This window comes from Prionailurus bengalensis, chromosome A1, assembly GCF_016509475.1.
Source record: "Prionailurus bengalensis isolate Pbe53 chromosome A1, Fcat_Pben_1.1_paternal_pri, whole genome shotgun sequence".
Classification (NCBI taxonomy): Eukaryota; Metazoa; Chordata; class Mammalia; order Carnivora; family Felidae; genus Prionailurus; species Prionailurus bengalensis.
The window spans coordinates 53283115-53292918 of NC_057343.1; the positions used below are offsets into that span (position 1 = coordinate 53283115).

Sequence of the window (9804 nt, forward strand, 5' to 3'; positions counted from 1 at the left end):
ATAAACTTTGAGGACGTTTGGACTCAGAAGTTCTCAACGCTGGCTGCACATTAGCATTGCTTAGTACTACTTCCCACAGATTGTAAAAGGTCCCGAAGTGAGGCTGGACTCTGATGGTGTTAAAGCTTTTCAAATTATTTTAGTTTTCAGCCATGGCTTAAAATCACTGATATCAATAGTGCTGCCACCCAGTTTCCAGAGGCCAAAACCTCATATACACTTTTAAAACCAAAAGAGTCACCTTTCGAGTACATTGAGTAAATGAGCACCAGGGATACAGAGATGAGTAGTAAATAGCCCTGGCCCTCAAGTTGCCTGTAATCTAATGAAACACACACACATAAGGGCAATGCAGTGCAATTGCTGCTATTAGAAAGGTGTATGCCAAGTGACAGAGCAATGGAGAGAAAACCAACACTCAAGGCACCAACATGGACTTTTGAAAACCTGAAATTTGGCTAAGAAAAAAGCATGACTGTATTGTTTCTTGCATTCATACATTCATTCACTTATTTAACACATATAATTCACTTACCCAACAAAAATTTATTAAATGACCACTATTTTTTATGTACTATCTTCTTCTCATGGACTATGGGTGCTTATTGAAAATTAGGAGACTGAGGGGCACCTGGGTGGCTCTGTCGGTTGAGCATCCGACTTCGGCTCAGGTCATGATCTCACGGTTTGTGAGTTCAAGCCCTGTGTCAGGCTCTGTGCTGACAGCTCAGATCCTGGAGCCTGCTTCGGATTCTGTATCTCCCTCTCTCTCTCTGCCCCTCCTCCACTTGTGCTCTGTCTCTCTCTGTCTCTCTGTGTCTCTCAAAAATAAATAAATAAATATTAAAAAAAATTTTTTTAAAGAAAATAAGGAGAATGTATCAGCTAGCTATTGCTGCATAACAAACTATAACAAAATTTAAGTGACTCAAAACTGTAACTATTTATTTGTTCATGTTTCTGCAGACTGACAATTTAGGTGAGGGTCAGCAGTTTAATCATTAAAACATGTATGAGTTACTTCTTATGGTCTTTAAGAAAATGAGATTTCACAACAATGCCTGCACTTGTAGGAGAAATTGAATCTGTTTACTGAAGTGAATTGATTCTTCAGAAAAAAAAATCAGATCTATACACCATGGAAGGCTTTAGGGAAAAAACACGAGTAGACGACCAAAGTTGAGATACCAATATTCTTCTCACTCTTTACCCATTAAACATTATTGTTTCACAGCCCTGTAACTAAGAGGCAGGGATCAATTATTCTTTCTGCCTAAGACCTCCTTTCAATTGCAGATCCCTTCTTTTCTCCCTAGGACAATAAGCCAGAAGCAGGATAAAAGAAACTTGCCAACTGATATTGGTCTCCAATTTCTACTAAACAGAATAGTGAAGGAGGAACAGGAGCCCAATGAGGTGTGGATTCTCAGTTTTTCCACTCTTGTATGGAGTTCTGACCCTTACACAAGTACACTGGAGATTGGGGAGGAGGTGGAGAAGTGCAAGACTTTGTACTTCAATACTGGCTTGTTGGGGACACAGTGCTGAACTTTTTTTTTAATTTTTATTTATTTTTGAGAGAGAGAGAGAGTGTGTGTGTTGGAGTGGCAGAAAGAGAGGGAGACACAGAATCTGAAGCAGTCTCCAGAATCTGAGCTCTCAGCACAGAGCCAGACGTGGGGCTCGAACCCACAAACCATGAGATCATGACCTGAACCAAAGTTGGATACTTAACCAACTGAGCCACCCAGGTGCCCCTACAGTGCTGAACTTTGAGGCTAAGGGTTTTGGTTTTGTTTTTAGTATTTAGTCTTACTATCCTTTTTGTTTGTTTGCTCACTTATTTGTATGTTTGTTTTATAGATATGAAAACTGAACCTAGAAAAATTTTGCATATCATACTCACTTGTATGTTAGGAAGTTATTCAGAATAAGACAAGTACTAAGTTCATTCCAGTAACTCCCCTAATCTTGGCTTTCTTTTTGGTTGGTTGGTTGGTTGGTTGGTTCACTGTTGAGTATGAGATTTGTGTTCTTAAATTTTTAAGTGTACATTAAAGTATTGTTAATCATAGCCACAATGTTGTATAGCAGATTGCTAGAATTCGTTCATCCTGCATAAATGAAACTGTACAACCACTGAATAGAAATTCCCCATTTCTCCCTTCTCCAGTCCATGGAAACAATTATTCTGCCCTCTGCTTCTATGAATTTGACCTCATGTATGTGAAATCACATATATGTGGAATCACACAGTATTAGTCCTGTTACCGGCATATTTCACTTCACATAATGTCCTCAAGGTTCATCCATGTTATTACATATGGCAGAATTTCCTTCTTTTTTTAATGCCAAATAATAATTCATTGTACATATATGACACATTTTCTTTATCCATTCATCTATCAATAGACATTTAGGTCATTTCCATATCTTGCCTACTGTGAATAATGCTGCAGTGAACATGGGAATAGAGGTATCTCTTCAAAAGCCCAACTTAAATTCTTCTGAGTAAATACCCAAAAGTGAAATTGCTGGATCATATGGTAGTTCTATTTTTAATTTTTTGAGGAATCTTCATACTGTTTTCCATAGTGACTGCACCAATTTAAGTTACCACCAATAATGCACAGGGGTTCCCTTTTGTCCTTGCCAACACTATACTTTTAATCTGAACTCAAAACTATGGAAAACAATATACCTTGAAATAATCTCAGTGAAGAAAACTCCCAAACATCTTAAAAGAAAAAAAAAAAAGCTTGTATAACTGGTGTGAGAAATCATATGTCTAATGGGAAAACTAAAAAAGTCACGTACATAACAGTTCTCCCCAAATCTATTCTACATTTAATGCATTTCCAGTCCCAGTGGGAATTTTTAGGAAAACAAATTTAGAAAAAAAATTGACAAAATTTCCTGAAGTTCTTCTGGTAAAGTGTTTAAAATACTGCTAAAAGAAAAAGAAAACTGGGAATAGGAATATTTTCTTTCTTTGTTTTATGAAAGCTTTTGTGCTTTTTAAAAACTTTTTATGATGAAAATTGTATTTTAATTTGTGAATATTTGATCTTTAGATATCCAAAATATTATTAAAGCCTTAATATATGTAGATCTACTGTTGAACTAAAAATAATAATATCTCCTATTCATTAATCTTTTAAAAATGGATCCGCTCAGTGCTAATCTTGAAACAGGGATTGTGCTAGGTTTGGAAGTTTCCAAGATTAATGAGATACAACCCCTGCTGTCAAGGGATTTCACAATCTTGTGAAAAGAGAGGGCTGTAAATATACAATTACCATGTGGTATCCTCTGTGCTGGGCTAGAGACACTCACAGGGTCCTGTGGGAGCATATAGGAGGGAGCCCTGGGGACAGGACGTAGAGGGGGACTTAACAGCTAAGCAGACCAGTTAAAGGAGGGAACACTGACCAGTATGGCTGCAGAAGCAGGCGATCGCCACATCATACCAAGCACCCTGTACATTTTCTCCATTTAAGCATCAGGCCTTGACTGAGGAGACTGACAGCCCATCAAGGTCCCTAATCCTCAACAGCTCTAGTTGGGATTACTGTCTACTCTCGTACAGATGTGCACAGGTGTGCACTCCTCAGGTGCATTTTCATCAAGCGCAGTTAGAGTTTGATCCAAAATAACATTTAAAACTTAGGGCATCAATCCTTTTTTTTTCTTTTTAACTCAGTATTCACAGGTGAAATCTTATTTTATAGAAGTGCTGACTCATTCACCTTTCTCTTAACTACCAGTCATCACACTGAAGACACCAAAGAGCCATCATGAGCCTTAACTGAGCAAGTGCCATAACAAGGTGAAATACTGCAAGGGCCAGTCCAAGCATCACTTCCGAGCTGTCACAAAGCATTCCCTTGCTCGCCTTGCCCAGGGCCACGAAGCATTTCGTCCGGACCCGCAGACCTGAACACCACAGCAGAGAACCAACCGCGGCGTCTCAGGTTGGGATGTTCTTTCCCACAGGAATGGCCAACCTGCGGTGTACAGAGCAGCTTTTCTTCAGTGTAATGACTGAAGATCAGCAGTTGGATGGACAAGTGTTACAGAAGTAGGGGTGCTGGTTTTGACAGGCAAGGAAACAGAAGAGCAAAGGAACGTGTGCAGCAGGCAGCTGCACTCCCTCACTAGGACCCAGGCCAGCAGGCATGGCCTGCATGGGCATGATGGCCCAGACTGGCTCAGAGACTAGCCATGTAAAGCACTGATCTAAAAATAGATCTCCCTGTTCTGATAAAACGGGCCTCTTCATCACGTACCCATCACATTGACTAACCTGCCTGGTCCCAGACTATTCCTCTAGGGTCATTTTCGAGGGGCTCTACGAATCCCCATGGTCAACAAAAAATCTGCCCCTCACCTGGACCTCGAAAACTTTGACACTAGTACTTTTCGGATTTATTGGAGTGAGAGGAGGCTTCCTAAAACCTAACTAAAGTCACGAAGCCCTGTGGAGATTGTTACTCTTATTGTTTCTGCTGCTCGCATTGGATATTACCTTTGAATATTATGTGCTAGCACCAAATGCAGACCCGTCTTTCTCTTCAGTTTGTAAACTCAGCCTGAGTTCTTGACAGTGACCCTGGAAAACATTGTCTATATTTCTCCTGGGTCAGGCAAGTCTCCTGAGGATACAGAGAATGTACAAGGCAGAGTCTCTGCCTTAGTAGAGCATACAGATGAATAAAAAGGCAATAATTATATGTTTTATAAGCCTCATGTCACAGAGATATAAACAGGACAGTCTGAGGGTACCAAGAACAGCCCCTAACCCTGTTCAATGAGGTGAGGGGAGGTTTCCAAGAGGATGAGCTAGATTAGCCAGGTGAAGAGAGGTGGAGGGGCCTTTATGACAGAGATTATAGCAAATGCAGTCTTGGGGGCAGAGACATGGTCTGTCCAGAGAATTTGAAACAGGTCAAAATGGTTGAATCACGAGACATGAGAAAGGGGGCAGTAAGACGTAAGAATGGAGAGATCAAGACAAGACCATGATACCATTTTAAGAAGGCTGTATGATATCCTTAAGCCAGAGGGAAATTATCAGGTTCTAGGGAAAGGAGTGATGTGACCTTCAAAATTTAAGCTATTTCAGGGAACAGATTAGTGGCTGTCAGGCATCCAGGGGGTAAGGGTGGCTGAAATGGGTGAAGGTGGTCAAAAGGTACAAACTTCCACTGTTAAGATAAATAAATCCTGGGGATATAATGTATACTATGGTGACTATAGTTAATAATACTGTATTGTATATTTGAAAGTTGCTAAAAAAAGTTGTAACTATGTCAGGTGCTGGATATTAACTAAACTTAACGTGGTAAGCATCTCTCAATGTATACATGTACCAAATCATTATGCTGTGCTCCTAAAACTAATGTTATACGTTAATTATAGCTCAATAAAAAGAACTTGTTATTTCAGCCAGAAGTCGGATCTGAAAAAATCAAACAAATTGAAAAACAAATTGAAAAACAAATTGTTTAAATCAATGATCTGACTAATTTCCAGAATTCTCTGAGCTCAACATGGTGAAATTACCCACCATTTCCTGCCTTCAGTTCCACCTCAGACCTTCTGAGTCTCAATTACTTAACTCTCTTAGAGCAGAATGCTTTTTAAAAAATCAACATATCCATCAAGCCCTCACTTGGGGAAATTAAGTCATGGTGCCTGGGCTTCAGCCTGAGCCCTGACACCACCATCTTCAGTGCATGTTAAAGCCAAGCAATCCACATTCTATTCACAGTTGACCATGAACTTCAGCAGTAGCTTTGGTCATTAGGAGACCTATCTAATTGTAATAGGTATAATGCCCACTTAGTGATAGCCAGTAAATTCACAGAGTGAGTCTTCACCTCCCCCTTTTTAACTCAGAGAACTGTCAAAGAAAAATTGTACCAGACATTTGTTATAAATGGCAAGGATAACTTTATTCAATACTATTGCAATAGGGAAAAGAGATTGAACTCAACTCTATTGAAATAAAAGATTGAAGATAAAGGAAGATACTTTTAACCCCAAAGTGGACTAATGGAAAAGTACTGGAGAACTTTTAGTGGGGAGCTTGGTCAATGTGGTTAGGCTATCTGTATTTGCTAATCGGCAAAGGGATGCATCTATCTTCCTACAGAGACTGGGAAACAGGGGTGCTATCTCCTTCGATGATTACATTTCAGAGGGCTAGGCCTCAGTCCTTGAGAAACTTTTCTGGGTTGTAGAAGATTTACATCTCAAAGGGACATAGAAAGAATTTACAAGTTTTTGGTAATACTTTTTTTTCTTTGAGTATAGTAGACACACAACGTTACATTAGTAACAGGTGAACAGCACAGTGATTCCACAAGTCTGTGCATTATGAGATGCTCTCCACAAGTGTAGCTACCATCTGTCACCACTATGCGACACATTACAATACCACTGAGTATTTCCTACACTGTACCTTTTATTCCCCTGACTTATTCATTCCATAACTGGAAACCTGTATCTCCCACTCCTCTGCCTCCCTTTTGCCCATCCCTCGACCGCCTCCTCACTGGCAACCATCTGTTTGTTCTCTGTATTTATAGGTCTGATTCTACTTTTGGTTTGTTTATTCATTTGTTCTGTTGTTTTTAGATTCCACATATAAACAACCGAAAGTTTTCTAAAGCAAATGTGCTAAGAAAAGGGAGGATGAGGACCTAAAGTCAGAAAGAAGCCTATCTGAATTGTAGTCAAGCTGAACAGAACATTAGGCCATCTTGGTCAAAAATCACTTCAAATTATGGGGGGCCTGGGTGGCTCAGTCAGTTGAGCACCTGACTTCGGATTGGGTCATGATATCACAGCTCCTGAGTTCAAGCCTCCCCCACTGATTCGGGCTCTGTGCTGACTGACACCCCAGAGCCTGGAGGCTGGAGCCTGGGGCCCAGATCCAGGAGCCCAGGGCCGCCTTCGGATTCTGCGTCTCTGTCTCTCTCTGCCCCTCCCATATTTGCACTCTGTCTCTCTCTCTCTCAAAAATAAATAAACATTAAAAAAAGTTTACAAATCACTTCAAATTCTATGAGCAAGGCTATTCTTAAGGCAGCATATTTAGAGGGAATTATTGTGTTTCCTAGATGAGTAAAATAATTCCACATGTCCAATTCTGGGATTATAACACAGTGTGAGCTGCAATGTCATTGCCAAGTCCTGCACTGCTCCAAGTGCTTTTTCCTTATGAGGAGCCTTGCCCCTGGCCTGGTTTCACATAACATATCCCTGGAAATGCAAAAAGCACAGGTGACATTAGCTGATGTGCATGTGGACAAAGTTCCATCCTTTATTTTTTTTTTATTTTTTTTCAACGTTTTTTATTTATTTTTGGGACAGAGAGAGACGAGCATGAACGGGGGAGGGGCAGAGAGAGAGGGAGACACAGAATCGGAAACAGGCTCCAGGCTCTGAGCCATCAGCCCAGAGCCTGACGCGGGGCTCGAACTCACGGACCGCGAGATCGTGACCTGGCTGAAGTCGGACGCTTAACCGACTGCGCCACCCAGGCGCCCCTATCCTTTATTTTTTTAATAATTTTTTTATGTTTTATATTTGAGAGAGAGAGACAGAGAGCAAGTAGGGGAGGGGCAGAGAGACAGAGACAGAATCGGAAGCAGGCTCCAGGCCCCGAACTGTCAGCACAGAGCCCAACTTGGGGCTCGAACTCACAAACCATGAGATCATGACCTGAGCTGAAGTCGGATGCTTAACCAACTGAGCCACCCAGGTGCCCCAAAAGTTCCACCCTTTAAAAAGAGGCTAGCCATTGACTTTTACCTTGGCAAGCATAAGCTCTCTTTCTGATAAAGCTTATTAAAACATATATGACAAAATGTCTAATTGCCCCAAATCAGCTCCCTTCTTCCAAGATTTATTCATCCATTTATTCCCCAAACGTTTATGTGGCAGGACTTGTGCAAAGCAACAGATGAACCATGCACATTCTCCCAAAACAGACACAAACTGCACTATACCTACAGAACCACTAAGTTTCCCTGATTATAGCTAGCAAGATATTAATGCAATAATAAATGTTTATTAAATATTTCTGACGAGCCTTATGCAAAGTGCCTTTCATCATTTGTATCATCTCATGTTCGTAACACCTTATGAGCTCAGTGCTATTATTATCAGATACCTACTCTACAGATGAGGAATCTGAGTCTCAGAGTGGTCACATGAATTGTCCACGATTAAGGGGCTATTAATGGGTAGAATAGGGACTTGAACTCACGTCTGTCTGACTCTAAACCTGTGCTCCTGATCATTTATTATAATTCCCTGCTGAATACGACACAGAGCATTACACGCTCCCTTCATGAATTCAATGTAAATTCAGCAAGTACATATTAAGAATTTAGAATTCACATTGTTAGTGGAAATGCCTCTGTTTCAGGGCAGAGAGGGCAAGAGATTATCTCTAAGATGCCAATAGCACACAAGGCTTGATGCTAAAACTCAATCAAAGTGCTCCCATGGCACCAGCAGGGCACACAGTTTGGTGAAAAAGTAGATCCCTGCCCTGGAGAAGGCTACATTCATTAGTGCCACATGTCCCCAACTTCAGGCCATATTCATAATTTTTGCTATATCTACATCTCCCTGCACTGTTATTTATTTAATGTTTATCTTTAAATAGACCCACTTGAAAAACTTGACAGCAAATGGAGGGGGAAAAGGCAGATTTAATTATTGCCATTGAATAAATGTAGCAATAGGAGAAGGTAAATATTCACCTGTGTACTAAGCTTATGTCAAGTGGCACTTTGGGAAGGACTCCCTGCCCTCCATATTCCTTTGTTTTTCTCTTTCTCACCCGACTCTGGGGATCATTCTATAGAATCCAGGCCCTACTTCCACTCTGGGAAAATGCTCTAGATTGTTCTTGCTTCTCTCTACCCTCCGTCCACCTGCCACCCCACTGCACACTTCAGTGAGTGTCCAAACCCCAGTTACTCAGGACCTTCCTGGATAACTCATCAGATAGTCTGATAAAGTAACTCTGCTTGGAGGGTGTTCATAGAGTAAGAGACGTCAATAATCAGGAATTTGCAGATAAGCACTGGACAAATGTGTTGCCTGGATTATGCCATTTAGTCTTCACAACAATGTGGTGAGGAAGAGACTATGAACCTCTTTTTATATATGAAGAGACTGAATGCAGTCCATGCTTTCAGACTATGTGAAGGGAGGTTACATGATTTGCCTGAGGCCCCACAGCCAGTACGTCACAGGTTTGTGCACCTCCAAACTCTAAATACCCTTCTATACTACGGTGGTCAACTTTTCTATATTGCAGCTAATGGAAGTCCTGCGCTTAGGCCTATGTTATTATACCTCACAGAAGGGATCGCCCTCCTCATCCCACCCACCCACCATCATCCTCTGTGCTCATCAGTCACATGGTCGCCATACACACACACACACACACACACACACACACACACACACACCACTTCAAACCTCCATGGCTGATTTCCCATTGTCTGCAGGATATAAGATAAAGCTCAGACTTCTTACAGCATTCAAGGCTCGTCACAATCTGGCCGTAACCTGACTTGCCTGAGCCCTTCGCCACTCACCTCACAGCCATATTGGATCTCATCTTTCTCCAACAGTTCACATTCCCTTACGGCTGTGCAGAAAGGCAGCCATGAACACTGCAAGGTCAAAGGAAGGGCATGAGCTCGGGAATAGATTGACCTGTTTGAATCCCAAAATTGGGCAAGCTCTTTAACCTCCTCTGTTTTTTCACAGTGA

At 41.2% G+C, this 9804-nt stretch overlaps 1 long non-coding RNA gene across 1 annotated transcript; it reads left to right on the forward strand.

Annotated features, from left to right (window-relative positions):
- Positions 1-1067: 1067 nt before the first annotated feature.
- LOC122467486 lies at positions 1068-5454 on the forward strand. Its single transcript, XR_006292996.1, has 2 exons — positions 1068-1416; positions 3704-5454. It is a non-coding gene; the product is annotated as an uncharacterized LOC122467486 (long non-coding RNA).
- The last annotated feature ends 4350 nt before the right edge of the window (positions 5455-9804 follow it).